This window comes from Saccopteryx leptura, chromosome 1 (genome assembly GCF_036850995.1).
Source record: "Saccopteryx leptura isolate mSacLep1 chromosome 1, mSacLep1_pri_phased_curated, whole genome shotgun sequence".
Lineage (NCBI taxonomy): Eukaryota > Metazoa > Chordata > Mammalia > Chiroptera > Emballonuridae > Saccopteryx > Saccopteryx leptura.
This window is the reverse complement of record NC_089503.1, coordinates 232,259,085-232,277,431: the sequence shown is the minus strand read 5'-3', so window position 1 is coordinate 232,277,431 and position 18,347 is coordinate 232,259,085. Positions and strand designations below refer to the sequence as shown.

General features: G+C 36.0%; 2 non-coding genes across 2 annotated transcripts; one reads left to right on the top strand and one right to left on the bottom strand.

Moving 5' to 3' along the window:
* Window positions 1–7,929: 7,929 nt before the first annotated feature.
* Window positions 7,930–8,005, bottom strand: TRNAP-GGG (transfer RNA proline (anticodon GGG)). Its single transcript has one exon. It is a non-coding gene; the product is annotated as a tRNA-Pro (tRNA).
* A 9,709-nt stretch (window positions 8,006–17,714) lies between these two features.
* LOC136389861 (small nucleolar RNA SNORA19) lies at window positions 17,715–17,840 on the top strand. The gene has a single exon (XR_010748422.1). It is a non-coding gene; the product is annotated as a small nucleolar RNA SNORA19 (small nucleolar RNA).
* Window positions 17,841–18,347: the final 507 nt, after the last annotated feature.

Here is an 18,347-nt window from a genome sequence, read left to right as displayed (position 1 = left end):
CACCCCTCCCCCTCTCCTTCCTCTCTGTCTCTCTCTTCCCCTCCCACAGTCGAGGCTCCATTGGAGCAAAGATGGCCCGGGCACAGGGGATGGCTCCTTGGCCTCTGCCCCAGGCGCTAGAGTAGCTCTGGTCGCGGCAGAGCAACACCCCAGAAGGGGCAGAGCGTCGCCCCCTGGTGGGCGTGCCAGGTGGATCCCGGTCGGGTGCATGCGGGAATCTGACTGTCTCTCCCGGTTTCTAGCTTCAGAAAAAAAAAAAAAAAAAAAATCTTAATTAAAGGAGAAATTGGTTCTAGACTGAAAAACTGTGCTCAAAAATCAATTGTTTATTTGCATTTTTGCACACTCACGACATGACCACACCTGGACAGCTGTTATTTTTGTGAGTAGTTTGAACTAGAAGTCCCACTAAAGCAAGACCCAGAAATTACTTACCTACTATGCTAAAGAAGGCAGTGCTGCCCTCCAAAAACTTAATATATTGGAATGTAATCAAGAAGGAGCCAAATAAAAATTCACTCTTTTAGTTGTGGTGTTTGTCATATCCCCATGAAGAAAATACTGGTTAGTGATCCTGGGAGCAAGGCTATATACAGTGAACAGTGTCTCTGTGTTCTCACAATGTTCTGGGTTCATTTTATACGGCAGCTATCACATTGTCACAGGCAAGTGTTAGTCCTTTTTTAATTTAATTTTATTTATTTATTTATTTATTTATTTATTTATTTATTTTTTACAGAGACAGAGAGAGAGTCAGAGAGAGGGACAGACAAGCAGGAACAAAGAGAGATGAGAAGCATCAATCATCCGTTTTTCGTTGCGACACCTTAGTTGTTCATTGATTGCTTTCTCATATGTGCCTTGACCGTGGGCCTTCAGCAGACCGAGTGACCCCCTGCTTGAGCCAGCAACTTTGGGTCCAAGCTGGTGAGCTTTGCTCAGATGAACCAGTGCTCAAGTTGGCAACCTCAGGATCTCGAACCTGGGTCCTCCGCATCCCAGTCCGACGCTGTATCCACTGTGCCACTGCCTGGTCAGGCAGTGTTAGTCCTTTTTAAAAAAAATACCTAAAAATATTAACAAAGGAAAACATGTATATAAAGAAAAAGTGTTACATTTATTTAGATTCTTGTCTTTCTCACTAGATCATAAGAACTGTGTTTCATTTATCTTTCTCCACCTGACATAGTTTTAGGCACACACTTGGCATTATATAAGTGATTATTTAAAAAATACATGGATGTTTTGGGTTTAGGTTGACTTTCAAACCTTTGTAGAGTCTACAAATCATTATTGTTAGGAATTATAAGCAAATAACTAAGGTGAACTTTATACAGTTTTAGAAATGTCAATAATTTGATTAGTTTGTCCTATCAAAATATTTCTAGTATTATAGATTCATGCATTAATATAGGATATTTTCAGATTTAAGAATGCTAAACAAAGGAAATCAAAAGTGAGAAAGAGAATTTGCAGGAGGTAGAAACAAAAAATTAAGACCTAATGAACACTAAGAATTTATCATAGTGTGCCATGATTATAGTTAAGACCAAAAATTGCTTTATATATTATATTAATATTTTACTCACTGATCTTTCCATTCATTCAATACATGTCATGTCAAACATATAGTATATGTTCTGGGTATGGTAACAATTGGGAACAGGAGAGGAAGAGCATGTCTTAGAGCTTATGGGTATGATAGGTACAGTGAAAGCTCCATGAAGAGGCACCGAACCTGGAGCTTGATGATCATTAAAAAGTGTCGTAGGCAAAGAGAACAAGAAAAAATTAATATGCTAAGACACAGAGCTAAGAGATGCCATATGTTCTCAAATAATTAAAAGTTGTTTATATGCTCTTTCACAAGACTGTACATATTTTTTTTTGTGTGTGTGTGTGTGAAAGGTACAGGTAGGGACAGAAAGACATAAAGGGAGATTAGAAGCATCAAATCTTTATTGCAGCACCTTAGTTGTTCATTGATTGTGTTCTTATATGTACCTTGATTGGGAGGCTACAGCACAGTGAGTGACCCCTTGCTCAAGCCAGCGACCTTGGGCTCAATCCCGTGAGCTTTTCTCAAACCAGACGAGCCGCACTCAAGCTGGTGACCTCATAGTTGCAAACCTGGGTCTTCCGCATCCTAGTCCGATGCTCTATCCACTGTGACACGGCCTGGTCAGGCAAGACTGTACATACTTATCTAGGAAAGATAACCTTATTCAAATATCTGTAGACATATCAAACTGCATAGTCAATGTTTTTTTCACTTTTAGTAAGGCTTAATTTCTTTCCTTCCTTCTCTCACCTCCTCTCGGTCACAAATAGTACTTGAGTTTTCAGTTATCTCAAGCAAGGCAGGCCTAACAGAATGCGGCCTGGTTTGCATGACCTGTTTTATTAATATGCATATTGTTAAACTTAAATGAAAAGTTATATTTCCCATCTTGAACCCCAACTTATATATACACCAAATAGTCTAATCTTTCTCTAAAGCATTTGACAGCAATGGCATAAATGGAGCTCAATAGAGTAGGACAAAGTGCTAACGATACAAACCATTCCTGAGCTAAAAATGAGTTCTGATGATCCCTCGACAAGCTTTCCAGTGGAAGCAGTGACTCCAAAAATGTTGTAACTCTGCACAGTTGTATTTTGTTTTTTAATGTTATTCTAATACTGATCCTTCTAGGAGCATTTCCTAGAAGTGTGGGTATAAAACAGGCAGCCTAATAACAACTTGAGATCTTATGCAAACTTTTACATGACTGAAACATGCACTATTTTCCACAAAGAGTGTCCAGGGTTTTCATCAGATTCATCCCGGAGCCCATGACCGATCAAATTATTAACTCTATTTTTAGCAATTATACAATATGTCAAAATCAAAAGTGAAACTTTAAGGTCTTTCATTTCAGACACCGGTTTCATCCACTGCAGATAATCTGCAAGTGTGACATTAGGTAGAAGGTCAATGCCTGCTTTGGGTAACAAGGCCTTTTTGGAGGAAATTGCCCTCTACCAGCATATCATCTTTCTCATCTACTTAAGCGGAGTAGGGTATGAAAATAAAGTGCCACAGCTTGCTTCATTTCTTTTCAGGCATCAAGACTTTTTCTTGAAAGTTTTAAACCAGAACTAATGTTACTAGTGACTGAACATAATTCCTTCAGTATTCCTTCTCAGCCCGAGTGGCTTTGCAAGCTTGTGCTAGGATTTAAATGCTACATCTGTGATATAAAGTAATAATACAGCTGCTTTTACAAACTTGGAGCATCCAAGAGGACAGGCACTTGAAAATTCCTCTTTGCCATTAAAGTTTTTTGCGATGACCTAAAATAGATAATACAGAACTCCTCAAACGTGCAAATTATTACCGAGGTACTAAAACTAAAAGTGAACCATTCCTACACAGTCCTATCTCTTAGAAATAGAAGAGCTCCTGAGAGTTTCTCACAGGATTCTGCCTCCCATACAACCATGTTGAAGTGTGTGTTGTAATCAAGTGATTAACGAAAATATATACTTCCATGTCTCTAGCTTATTAAGACAAATAATATACATAAGTTTTTAACTTATAAAACTGTTTCTCCAGCATGAGTTCATTTTATGTCCTTGAAAAGAGTGGTGTGATAGTTGACTCCTGTTAGATGTTCAAGTTTGTCTCTGAGAAAGACATGTGAAAACCCTAACCCTCAGACTGATGTAGAGGGGCATAAACCTCGGAATGCAACTGACTTGGAAATACGGTCACTGTAGATGGAAGAGAGGGTCACTGTATACTGGAATAGAGTGGGTCCTTAAGCCAATGTGGCTGATGTCCTTTAAGAAGAGAAGAGACACAGAGACACAAACTCATGAAGGAGGAGCTTAGAACAACTGAGGCGCATGCTAAAGTGCTGAAGCCACAAGCCAAGGAATGTGACATATTTCCAGAAACTAGGAAGAGGCATAGAAGGACTCTCATTGCAGGTTTAGGCAGGAATAAGGCCCTGCCCACACCTTAATTTCTAACTTCTAGCCTCCCCACCTGTGCAACAATACATCTCTGTTTTTAAGTAGGTATGTCGTAGTACTCTGTTAACAGAGCCCTAGGAAACAGACGCAACTCCTAAGAACTTCCAGCTGAGATAATCTATGAAAAACAACCATTTGTTGCTATTATTGGTTGTGTTACACCAGTGGTAATCAACCTGATCCCTACTGCCCACTAGTGGGTGTTCCAGCTTTCATGGTGGGCAGTAGCAGAGCAACCAAAGTATAAATAAAAAGATAGATTTAACTATAGTAAGTTGTTTTATAAAGATTTATTCTGCCAAAATTAGCGAAAATCCGACATAAAGTACTTGGTAAGTAATTATTATTATATGCTTTAACTTGCTGTAATTCTGCTTTATAAATTTTATAAAGTAAAGTTACTTCCTTACTTTATAAATCACCATTATTGTGGAACCAGTGGGCAGTTAGAAAATTTTACTACTAACAGATACAAAAGTGCGTGGTAGGTATAAAAAGGTTGACTACCCCTGTGTTACACTATGCAAACCCATCATAGGCCCACCCCATTTTCTTCATCCAGCTATAGCTGTTTGTTATATACAACAGCACTATTATGTATCGACAAAACAGCCTTGTAAGTTATAGTGCCATAGTGAGAAAAATAGGCATCAAGATACTTGCATAATACTCAGAAAATAAGAACAGGGGAGCAAAATTCAAATGTCAAGTATCAATTTGATTTACACAAGGAAACGTGAATAGGAAATCAATTATATTTTGTATTATATTAATTCTGACTTTAAAATGGTTTAGCTTCTAATTACAAATAATTTGCAGGAAACTTAAAATGTAGCATAAAACATTGAAGTCATAAAACCTACGATCTGTAAAGGTGTATCATAAATATTGCAGAAAGTGTGAAGAAACTCTAAAAATTCAATCTATATTTAATACAGTTCTCCTGGTTCTTTAAAAAATTTGACTCCTCTTCAAAAAATTTTATTAACTGAAAAATCTTAAAATGTAGAATTTTCAGTGTATGAAAAACACTACCTTTTGCTTTAAGCTACTTCTGAAAAGAAGACCAAAAGAACACCATAGACATTGTAGTTTTGGAATGTGTTCTTGATTGTCCCTGGTTTTAGTGGAGAAGAAATAATTGGGCCACAATAAATCATCCATCCCCATTGGACTCACCACTGAATGGGTCATAGACCTCGTAAACTTTCTTTTCTTTCCCTTTTCTACTTTAGCAGTTTAAAGATCAGGATGATTATCACTAGTGAGACCCAGTCTCCTACTACAAATACATTATTGATTTATCGTTTCCCACAAGGTTTTAAGGATAAAAAATGATTGAGGTTAAGGTGCCTTTGCTGTTTTCAGTGCCTACCCTGTGACAATTATATGTGTGAAAGGGTATTGACAGAGAGCTCTGGGGCCTCTGATGAAATACAGCGGTCAGGGTGAAAAAAACATTTTTCATTTAATAAACACTTCTAAAAGGCTTGTCGCTGCATACAGTATTTATAGGCACGGCTCAGATAGTTCCATTTTCTTTGAGTCCTGCTTCTATAAAACTTCCTTAATCAGTTAGAATTGGATGTGACTCTTATACCATAAATCTCAGAAAGGAATCAATTTCAATGAACCCCATTTCAGGGGCATCTAGAGCATGCTTTATATATATTATAATGAAATGCTTCTAGAAGATTTTTCTACGCTTGCTTTCCAAACTGGGGTACAGAAACATTCATTAGCTGAGAAAATTGGGACTCAGTGTTCTAAAGAATCTGAAATATTAAACACAAGATGTTTTAATTCATCTTAACATCCTCACCACACATTATGTATTGAGTATAATTTTAAATCACTTATTCTCTGGTCAGGATATTCACGTTGTTTCTTATCCATTACATGCCTTTGGTCTCACAGGAGCCATGCCTGTGAAGACCTCTGGAGGTGTTTTGTAAGGAGAGCTAGATGTGAGTACTATTACTTTAAAGAGGTCCAGAAGTCAGGGACCATTGGTCTTGCTGATGGCTTTATTAACACAGATGTCTAACATCTCTAGATTTCATTTCAGTAGTAAGCAATACTGTAGAAGTTGTAGGATGCCTTTTCTTCTACTAGAAACAATAGTTTCTTGACTCAAACTTTTCACTTTTTATAAATAAATAAAAAATTTTTAATTTTATTTTTCAGTTTCAACTTGCATTCAATATTACTTTGTATAGTTTCAGATGTACAGTATAGTGGCTAAACAATCATATAATTTACAGTGTCCTCCCTTCCCCCTGATGTTTCCAATACCCAACCTGGCACCATAAATATCAATAGTTATTCCAATACTAGCGACTATATCCCCTATGCTGTGCTTTCTTTCTATCTTTGTACCTGTTTTGTAACTACCAATTTGCGCTTCTTAATCCCCCACCTCTTTCACCCAGTCCCCCATCACTCTCCCTTCTGGCAACTATCAGTCTGTTTGCTGAGTCTATGAATTCGTTTTAATTTTGTTTGTTCATTTATTTTGTTATTTAGAGTCTATACATAAGTGAAATCATATGGTATTTGTCTTTCTCTGGTTGACTTACTTTGCTGAGCATAATACCCTCTAGATCCATCTGTACAGTAAGTACTATTGTGATAAATATGGTTTATTCCAGGAGTGAAATGATACCACAGAATGTTCTTCATGACCCAGCAAGATGAAGCCAGCACATTTTAGTCTAGGTCAGTGAATAAGAGTATGTGTGGGCTGTGGGATCAGATAGAGAATAATATTTCTTCAAAGGAAGGAATGGAAGAACTTTATTTAGACCCTCTGAATCTATTTATTCCATTGTACAAATTGGGGATAATGCTTTCTCATCAGCATAGTAGAACAGACATTATCTATATACTTCATAGCATGGAATATGAAATTAACTTTATTTTTTTAATAAATTTTTATTAATTTTAATGGAGTGACAATAATAAATCAGGGTACATATGTTCAAAGAAAACATCTCCAGGTTATCTTGTCATTCAATTATGTTGCATACCCATCACCCAAAGTCAGATTGTCCTCTATCACCTTCTATCTGGTTTTCCTTGTGCCCCTCCCCCTCCCCCTTTCCCTCTCCCTCCCTCTCCTCCTCCACCCGCGTAACCACCACACTCTTGTCCATGTCTCTTAGCCCCGTTTTTATGTCCCACCTATGTATGGAATCATGCAGTTATTAGTTTTTTCTGATTTACTTATGTCACACCATATAATTTTATCAAGATCCAACCATTTTGTTGTAAATGATCCAATGTCATCATTTCTTATGGCTGAGTAGTATTCCATAGTGTATATGTGCCACATCTTCTTTATCCGGTCTTCTATTGAAGGGCTTTTTGGTTGTTTCCATGTCGTGGCCACTGTGAATAATGCTGCAATGAACATGGGGCTACATGTGTCTTTACATATCAATGTCTCTGAGTTTTGGAGGTAATCCCTCTACTGGGTCTTAAAGTAGTTCTATTTTCAGTTTTTTGAAAAACCACCATACTTTCTTCCATAATGGTTGTACTACTTGACATTCTCACCAACAGTGAATGAGGGTTCCTTATTCTCCACAGTCTCTCCAACACTTGCTATTACCTGTCTTTTTTTTTTTTTTGTATTTTTCTGAAGCTGGAAATGGGGAGAGACAGTTAGACAGATTCCCGCATGTGCCCTACCAGGATCCACCCGGCACGCCCACCAGAGGCAACGCTCTGCCCCACCGGGGCGTCGTTCTGTCGCGACCAGAGCCACTCTAGCGCCTGGGGCAGAGGCCAAGGAGCCATCACCAGCGCCATCTTTGCTCCAATGGAGCCTCGGCTGCAGGAGGGTAAGAGAGACAGAGAGGAAGAAGAGGGGGAGGGGTGGAGAAGCAGATGGGCGCCTCTCCTGTGTGCCTTGGCCGGGAATCGAACCCAGGACCTCTGCACCCCAGGCCGACGCTCTACCACTGAGCCAGCCAGCCAGGGCCACTATTACCTGTATTGTTGATAATAGTTAATCTAACAGGTGTGAGGTGGTATCTCATTGCAGTTTTGATTTGCATTTCTCTAATAACTAATGAAGATGAGCATCTTTTCATATATCTGTTGGCCATTTGTATTTATTCCTGGGAGAAGTGTCTATTCATGTCCTCTTCTCATTTTTTTATTGGATTGTTTGTTTGTTTGTTGTTGAGTTTTATGAGTGCTTTGTATATTTTGGATATTAGGCCCTTATCTGAGCTGTTGTTTGAAAATATTATTTCCCATATAGTTGACTGTCTGTTTATTTTGTTGTCAGTTTCTCTTGCTGAACAAGAACTTCTTAGTCTGATGTAGTCCCATTCATTTATCTTTGCCTTCACTTCGCTAGCCTTTGGAGTCAAATTAATAAAATGCTCTTTAAAACCAAGGTCTATGAGTTTAGTTCCTATGTTTTCTTCTATGTACTTTATTGTTTCAGGTCTTATATTTAGGTCTTTGATCCATTTTGAATTAATTTTAGTATAAGCGGACAAGCTGTAGTCGAGTTTCATTCTTTTGCATGTGGCTTTTCAGTTTTTCCAGCACCATATGTTGAAGAGGGTTTCTTTTCTCCATTGTGTGTTGTTGGCCCCTTTATCAAAAATTATTTGACCATATATATGTGATTTTATTTCTGGACTTTCTATTCTGTTCCAATTAGCAGGGAGGAAATAGAAAAAAAACTATTAAAAACCTCCCCCAAAATAAAAGTCCAGGCCCAGACAGCTATACTAGTGAATTCTATCAAACATTCAAAGAAGATTTGTTCCAATTCTACTCAAAGTCTTCCAAAAAATTGAAGAAGAAGCAATATTTCCAAACACATTTTATGAGACAAACATAACCATACTGAAACCTGGCAAGGACGGCACAAAACAAAACTACAGACCAATATCTCTAATGAATACAGATGCTAAAATACTAAACACAATATAAGCAAATCAAATACAATAACATATTAAAAAATAAACATCATGATCAAGTGGGATTCATCCCAGAATCTCAAGGATGGTTCAACATATGTAAAACAGTTAATGTAATACACCATATCAACAAAACAAAGAACAAAAACCACATGATCTTATTAATAGATGCAGAAAAGGCATTTGATAAAATACAACACAACTTTATGTTTAGGAGACTCAACAAAATGGGTATAGAAGGAAAATATCTCAACATGATAAAGGCCATATATGATAAACCATCAGCTAACATCATATTAAATGGCATAAAACTGAGGACTTTCCACCTTAAATCAGGAACAAGACAGGGTTGTCCACTCTCTCCACTCTTATTTAACGTGGTTCTAGAAGTTCTAGCCTGAGAAATCAGACAAGATAAAGAAATAAAAGGCATCCATATCGGAAAAGAAGAAGTAAATGTATGACTTTTTGCAGATGATATGATGCTATACATCAAAACCCCCAAAGTTTCTACAAAAACACTGCTAGAAACAATAAACCAATACAGTAAGGTCAAAGAATACAAAATTAATATACAAAAGTCCATAGCCTTTCTATATGCCAAAAACAAAACATTAGAAAATGAACTAAAAAAATAATCCCCTCATGATTGCAACAAAAAAATAAAATACCTAGGAATAAACCTAACAACCAATGTAAAGGACCTATACAATGAAAACTACAAAGCATTGTTAAGGGAAATCGAAAAAGATACAATGAAATGGTATAATATTTCTTGTTCTTGGATGGGAAGGATAAATATAATCAAAATGGCCATATTACCCAAAGCAATGTACAAATTTAATGCAATTCCCATCAAAATTTCAATGACATTTTTTAAAGAAATGGAACAAAAAATCATCAGATTTATATGGAACTATAAAAAACCCCGAATAGCCAAAGCAATCCTAAGGAAAAAGAATGAAGCTGGGGGCATTACAATACCTGACTTCAAGTTATATTATAGAGCCACGACAATCAAAACAGCATGGTATTGGCAGAAAAATAGACCAATGGAACAGAAATTAAATTTAGTTAAAAACAATATATTTAAGAATAACACTACCATGTGATATGTTTGAAAGTTAAAGTATAAATTCTGAGTACTCATCACAAGGAAATAAACATTTTTTTCTTGTTTTTAAATTTTTAATCTATATGAGATGATGGATGTTAACTGAACTTATTGAAACAATCATTTCACAATATATGTATGTCAAATTTTTATGCTGTACACCTTAACCCAGTAATTCTCAAACTTTTCAATGTCAGGGCACATTTAAAATCCTACAAATAATTGTAAGCTCACTAAATACAAATTTCTGAGAAATTGTTATAATAATTAAGTCAAATATTAAAGAAAAAAATGTAAAGTCCAAGCATGCTTTTATGGCAATTAAACAAAATAAATATAGCAAAATTAAATTTATTCTGAAATTAAAAAACACTTTTATGTTACATTTTTTGAGTTATGCTTTTTAGAATTTGTAAAAAAGGGTTAAAAAATAAAAAACAACAAAAAAGTTATCTTTTTACATATATAAATACATTCTTAGTAAGATTTAGTAAATTCAGCAGGTCCCAGAGTGAATGTGTTAAGTTTTTTCATTCTTGTGTTTGTGAGAAACAGGAGCCTGATGTATCCTATCAATTTCTTCAATTTTTGGGTATACATTTGAAAGGTAAACTCTCATTTCCTCATAAATACATTGAAGAATTCTTCTCTTTTTACTCTTAATTGTGTTGAGTTCAAAAACCCCCACCATACATATCATCTTAACTTTACACCAAACAAAGGATAGAAGAAACTTGCCTCCAGTCTTTCCAGGGAACATGGGGGGTAGTGTAAACAATCCAGCACCACAACTTAACAGCCTTTTGCAACCTAATCAGGCAAGTGAGGTGGGGGGTTGGGCAGACTGTCAGCTTACAGCCAATTCCCCACACCTCTGTCCCTCAGAAATCTAAATTCCCAAAACCCTGTTGATTTTTGGTCCCCAACAGGCACATATTTATCTGGAATACCATTGGCTGCACCTGGAAATCTAAGGTGCACCAGTGCAGTCTAGAACACACTTTGAGAACCACTGTCTTAACCTGTACAGTGCTCTATGGCAGTTATATCTCAATAAAACAAAAAACATTTATATAAAATATTACCATTATTAAATGGAGCAAAAAATCATCAGATTTATATGGAACTATAAAAACCCCCAAATAGCCAAAGCAATCCTAAAGAAAAAGAATGAAGCTGGGGGCATTACAATACTTGACTTCAAACTCTATTATAGGGCCATGACAATCAAAACAGCATGGTATTGGCCGAAAAATAGACACTCAGACCAATGGAACAAAATAGAAAGTCCAGAAATAAAACCACATATATATAGTCAAATAATTTTTGATAAAGGGGCCAAAAACACACAATGGAGAAAAGAAAGCCTCTTCAATAAATGGTGCTGGGAAAACTGGAAAGCCACATGCAAAAGAATGAAACTGGACTATAGTCTGTCCCCCTGTACTAAAATTAACTCAAAATGGATCAAAGATCTAAACATAAGACCTGAAACAATTAAGTACATAGAAGAAGACATAGGTACTAAACTCATGGACCTGGGTTTTAAAGAGCATTTTATGAATTTGACTCCAATGGCAAGAGAAGTGAAGGCAAAAATTAATGAATGGGACTACATCAGACTAAGAAGTTTTTGCTCAGCAAGAGAAACTGATAACAAAATAAACAGACAGCCAACTAAATGGGAAATGATATTTTCAAACAACTGCTCATATAAGGGCCTAATATCCAAAATATACAAAGCACTCATAAAACTCAACAACAAACAAACAAACAATCCAATAAAAAAATGGGAAGAGGACATGAACAGACACTTCTCCCAGGAAGAAATACAAATGGCCAACAGATATATGAAAAGATGCTCATCTTCTTTAGTTATTAGAGAAATGCAAATCAAAACTGCAATGAGATACCACCTCACACATGTTAGATTAGCTATTATTAACAAGACAGGTAATAGCAAATGTTGGAGAGGCTGTGGAGAAAAAGGAACCCTCATCCACTGTTGGTGGGAAGGTAAAGTAGTACAACCATTATAGAAGAAAGTATGGTGGTTCCTCAAAAAACTGAAAATAGAACTACCTTATGACCCAGCAATCCCTCTACTGGGTATATACCCCCAAAACTCAGAAACATTGATACGTAAAGACACATGTAGCCCCATGTTCATTGCAGCATTGTTCACAGTGGCCAGGACATGGAAACAACCAAAAAGCCTGTCAATAGATGACTGGATTAAGAAGATGTGGCACATATACACTATGGAATACTACTCAGCCATAAAAAATGATGACATCGGATCATTTACAGCAAAATGGTAGGATCTTGATAACATTATACGAAGTGAAGTAAGTAAATCAGAAAAAACCAGGAACTGCATTATTCCATACATAGGTGGGACATAAAAGTGAAACTAAGAGACATTGATAAGAGTGTGGTGGTTACTGGGGGAGGGGGGAGAGGGAAAGAGAAAGGGGGAGGGGGAGGGGCACAAAGAAAACTAGATATAAGGTGACAGAGGACAATCTGACTTTGGGTGATGGGTATGCAACATAAGTGAATGACAAGATAACCTGGAGTTGTTATCTTTGAATATATCTATCCTGATTTATTGATGTCGCCCCATTAAAAATAAAATTATTAAAAAAAAGAAAAAAAATACTACCATTATTAGCATTAGTAGTGGTAATATTAATTTATAATGACAGCAGCCTGACCAGGTAGTGGCATGGTAGATAGAGCATTGGCTTGTGATTCTGAGGACCCAGGTTGAAAACACCAAGGTCATGGGCTCATTTAGCTTGAGCACAGGGTCACTGGCTTGAGCATGGGGTCACCAGCTTAAGTGTGGAATCACAGACATGACCCCATGGTTGCTGGCTTGAACCCAAAAGTCTCTGGCTTGAATATCAAAATCGCTGGCTTGAGTCCAAGGTTGCTGGCTTGAGTAAGGGGTCACTGGCTCAGTTAGTGCCCCTCCACCCTAGTCAAGGCACATAAAAGAAATCAATCAATGAACAACTAAGGTGCCACAATGAATTGATACTTCTCATCTCTCTCCCTTCCTGTCTTTCTCTTTCTCTAAAATAAAATAAAATAAAATAAAAATTTATAAGAATGCAATTGTCAAAGCAAACTATCAAGGGATTTAAATGTATTATGAATTTAATACCATTAATAAGACTTTGGAAATTTAGAATACATTTTATAAAGACTTAATTTATTTTATTTTCATATGATAAAATAACTAAATCTCAATCTGTATTTAAGTTACATTTTTCTGGAACATAAGGAAGATATTTACCTTCCTACTTCATTATTGAAATAAAGCAGAATATTCTAATAACCTCACAGTTCATATGACATCACCATGTATGCTTGATTACTTTATATACAAACTGAGAAGTTTAAAAGAACTTTTGTGTAAATATAGTTCCAAATGTGCTTATAATTACGAATGGAAATGATTATCTATCACTATCAGAAATGAACTGTTTCTTATTAATCACAGACTTCAATTATAGCTTTGGATTTAAACTCATTTGGAAATTTTATCCATAATTGTTTTTATGAAGATATTCAGATCCTAGTGAATTTATTTTTATGTCCCCCAATGGCAGAAATTGTGCAAGATTTACTTTTTTTGGTAATAGTTACAATTTTAATTCACTCAGAAAAGTTTGCTGATTTGTTTAGCCCATTTTTCTGTCAAAATTACTCCCTTTTTTTAAAAGGAAATATAATTGACAAATAATATTGTAAGTTTACAGTGTAAAACCTATTGCTTTGACACATTTGTATATTGCAATATGATCACCATCCCAATCTTAGTTAACAGCTTTCTCCTTTCATATATATATATTTTTGTGGGAAGAACATTTGTAGTCTCTTGACAATTTTGAGGTATATATTGCAGTATGTTGACTATGACTATTATACTATGCATTAAATCTCCAGAACTTATTGATCTTTAAATTGCAAGTTTGTACCTTTTGAGCAGTATTTCTCAATTCCCCACCTCCCAAACCCTGATGACCACCATTTTACTTTGTTTCTATGATTTGGCTTTTTTAGATTCCAGATCGTATAAGTAATATCATACTGCATTTTTATTTCTCTGATTGATCTCACTTAGCATAATGCCCTCATGCACTATTTATGTGGACACAAACAGCAAGATTTTTTTCTTTTTGTGGATAAATTATATATATATATGTTGTTATCTATTATATAATATATCATATTATGTTATATGTTATATTATTACATATATTATTGCATATATATATTACATCTTCTTTATCCATGCATATTTTCTTCTAGCAGTTTTATAATGAAAAGTCATTTTTAAGTCTTTAATTCATTGAGTGAATTTGGTGAGTGGCATAAGATAAGCCTGGACATATACAAAGGCTCTGTCATCTGTGAGTGTCTATCTAAGCACTCTCCAGGTTTTTCTTGGCCTGGCCAAGGGGTTGGAGCTAGGGCTGGGGCTGATTCCCAAGCTCGGGCTGGGGCTGATTCCCAAGCTCTTACTGGTTCCACAGCTGTACTGATCTGCTTACTGCCAGATGCACAAGTGAGCGACACTCCTCTTGGGTCCTTTGGCTTATGTTTCTAGGCCCCACAATGTCCACCAATGCACTTTTGTTTGTGGATAAATGCTGAATTTTAGTTGTGAAGAGGGGGACACAAAGGAGGAGCCTTTTATGCCACCATGATGGTGATATTGCTCCCAAGTATTACTACTGTCTTAAGAATCAGGTTTTTTTTTTTTTCCTATTTCTTTAATATGCCCTGCCATTATCCAACAGGATAATTATACATATTTCAATGAATCTTAGAAATGAAAATGATTTAATAATGATATTCTTTATTATTAAGAACTAGAGAATCTTCGGGGTCAATTATTTTATTGAAGTTTTCTTTTGACTTTAAGGCTTAGTAATGTTTATTAGACAGATTATATGAAACCCCTAGGAAAAAATAGTCATTAATATGATTTTTAAAAAATTGATGGAATATTGCTTTGTTGTACTAAAACTATTGCATTGTACTAGTCCTAGAAAATAGAACATTCAATTATATTTATTCCCATTTAGAAATCCTACTCATATTGGATATGAGGAAAAGGAATTAATTAATGTTAGGCCACAGTGAGGTTTATGTAACAAAAACTTTCACCATTAATTTTCAAAGGAGTTTTACTCCAAAGATAACTAATATCCATGTGACCATTTGGGAAATTCCCTGTAAATTTAAGTCTCTGCTTATATCACAGAAGGCAGAAAATTTCCTTGTTTGCGTTCCCAAAATAGAGTTGATTTTCATCCCTTTTAGATGTGACTTGTTCATAAGGCACTTGCATTTAGACACTGCATTTGTCTCTGCCATGGCATCGAGTATTTGATAATTGATTTTCCTCTTGTATGGTTGACAAACCCATATTATGGCATGAAGACTAGTTAATACTAGTGGCAGTAAATTATTTGGGGAAGCTGCAGCACAGTATGGAATGTGATTCTGCCTAGCTCTGGTCTTGAAAAACCCTCTCCCATCTGGTTTGAGGTAAAGAGGCAGTCCAGCTTTATGTTGGGTGATTTTCAGAAAAGGTGAAAACTGGTATGAACATTTGCTCAACAGAAATTATTTTTATTTTAAATAATGTATCCACTACTTTTATCAAAGGTATCTACAGTCTTCTAGCAGTAGACAGAATTCAAAAAAGCAAATGTATACAAGAGGTGTACACAGATCAAATTCATCTTATAAGCTGCCAGTTTTTGACCCTTGAAAGATTTTGTTTAAGCATGTTTATGAATCTACTCATAACAGCTTAACAATTTCCTTATTTAAACTGTCCTGTACTCATTCTGCCTCTTAACTGTTTACAGAAGTGTGACTGGGGTGACTTGGACTAAAAGCGGGATATTGAAGCAGCCAGGGAACAGAAACATCAGGAAGATTTTGTTACCCCTAGGCCTCAGTAGGCAAAGAGAGATGCATTACCAGAACCTAGCAAGAGCTGCAACTTGGATTAAGGACTATCTAAGAGGGTCTTGAATTGTAGGAAGAAGCAATCAATGCCAGAAACACTGTGAAATTGGAGAGTTGGATGGAGGAAAAAATATTCCACTTCTCAGTGTTGCATCCCATGGAACAAATGGAACAAATGCAGCTGCAAACCACTGTATTAAAGGAAGTTGGCGAGGTCAGTCTGGTGAGCCTTCCTGGCAATGGAGCAGGCGGGGGGATGCAGAGAAGGCATCTGAGAGGAAGGACAGACAACACCAATCATAGATGGTGAGCTTCTGAGGGTGGTGCTTGTGTCTCATCTGCTTCTGTGATCCATCTCCACCCACTCCTGAGAGAGCACTGAGCACCATGGGTAAATGACCTAAATTTATAGAGGTTTTCCAGTCGGATCTGGTGAGCAGCTTTCCTTACTAAAAAATGTATTTGCTTTCAGTTGATAGAGAATCCGTGAAGGTGGAAAAAAAGTTTTTATTTGACTTCTACAATTTAAAAGCATGTTTCTTGACCTCATCCCTCTAAATGAAAGATACAGGGCCACTGAGTAGATTAATTGCACTTAAACTTTATTTTGTACTTTATTGGGTCTTTGGGATTTCAGCTGATCCTGTCTTTCTCGGCAGTGTAGTACTGAGGATGCAACATTACCAGAACTGATTAAAAATCAAACAAACAAAAACCATTCTTTTTTTTTTTTTTTTTTTTTTTACAGAGACAGAATCAGAGAGAGGGATAGATAGGGACAGACAGAAACAGAAAGAGATGAGAAGCATCAATCATTAGTTTTTTTTTGCGACACCTTAGTTGTTCATTGATTGCTTTCTCATATGTGCCTTGACCATGGGGCTACAGCAGACCCAGTAACCCCTTGCTTGAGCCAGTGACCTTGGGCTCAAGCTGGTGAGCTTTGCTCAAACCAGATGAGCCTGTGCTCTAGCTGGCGACCTCGGGGTCTTGAACCGCATGCCAGTCCGACACTCTATCCATTGCGCCACCACCTGGTCAAGCCAAAAATCGTTCTTGTGAGTAGTTACAGAATTTACTAATGTTTAGAGCACAATAAATTATTTCATTTAATTATCTTGATGTTCAGGGACTTTTTAAATCCCAGAATTAGACCATGTAACTTTTTAAAAGACATAATATGCTTAGGATAATGTTTTCTGTGGAATATGTTCCTCTACCGAGCCACTATTACCAAAACATGGTTTACTTGGATGCCTAAATTTTATTTGAAGCTTGTAAAGTAATATGTTAATTTTATTATTAATATGTTTTTAATATTAATACAGGAAACATAATATATATAAATTATTAAAAAAAAATTAGCGACAGGCAGTTCTCACTTTGGACAGTAGCAAAAAGCTATAAAACCAACCAGGCCAGCTAAGCTGTATAAAGTGACCTTAATAATTAACAGGAATAATTGTGATTCTTCTGTGATGTAACGTTAAAAATTTTGTACTGCTAGGTGTAAATGTATAAGTAAAGGAACAAATATAAATATAGCAAGTGAGATATTTAGTTATTACACTATATCAGAATCATAAGAAACATTGAGAATTCAAGTCTTTATGGCTGTGTAAGAAAAAGTATCAAGTATAGTGCACATTTCATTGACCTGCTTTCTCTTGTATATGTGAGCAGTGTTCTTATGTGCTATATGAATAGTTGAAGGTTAATTAGCAGTATAACTAGGTGGTTATGCTGCCAGTCTCCTTCAGACAAAAAAAAAAAAGTATAGTTTGAACGTTATTCTCTTTTTCTCATCTACCATGTTATATAGAACAGACATCTTTTCTGTGCTTATAAAACAAAGCAATCCTCTCTAAATGTAGATCAGCTTTCAACATTTTATCCTTTGCAATTCCAATGTTTTGCAGGCATACCTGTCTCTGAAACATCTTTCTATTGTTACAGCTGCTTGTCTTACTCATTTCCCTTAGTTCCTCTGGCTGCATGGCTACGGTGCCAAAAATGGCAGTGCTATTAATATTCTCACAATTAGTTCTTTATTCTCTGATTTCATTTATTTTCCATGTAAATTTCACTTCTTAGATTATCACTTTTTGTTTTGTTTTTGCAGTGATTTTATGAGTTTTGGCTGATTCCCTCTTTCAGTTATTCATTTTTTTTTAAAGAATTACAAACACATTTTATTGAGGTATAGTTGACATGTAACATTATATTAGTTTTGGTGTACATCATAATGACTTGATATTTGTATATATTACAAA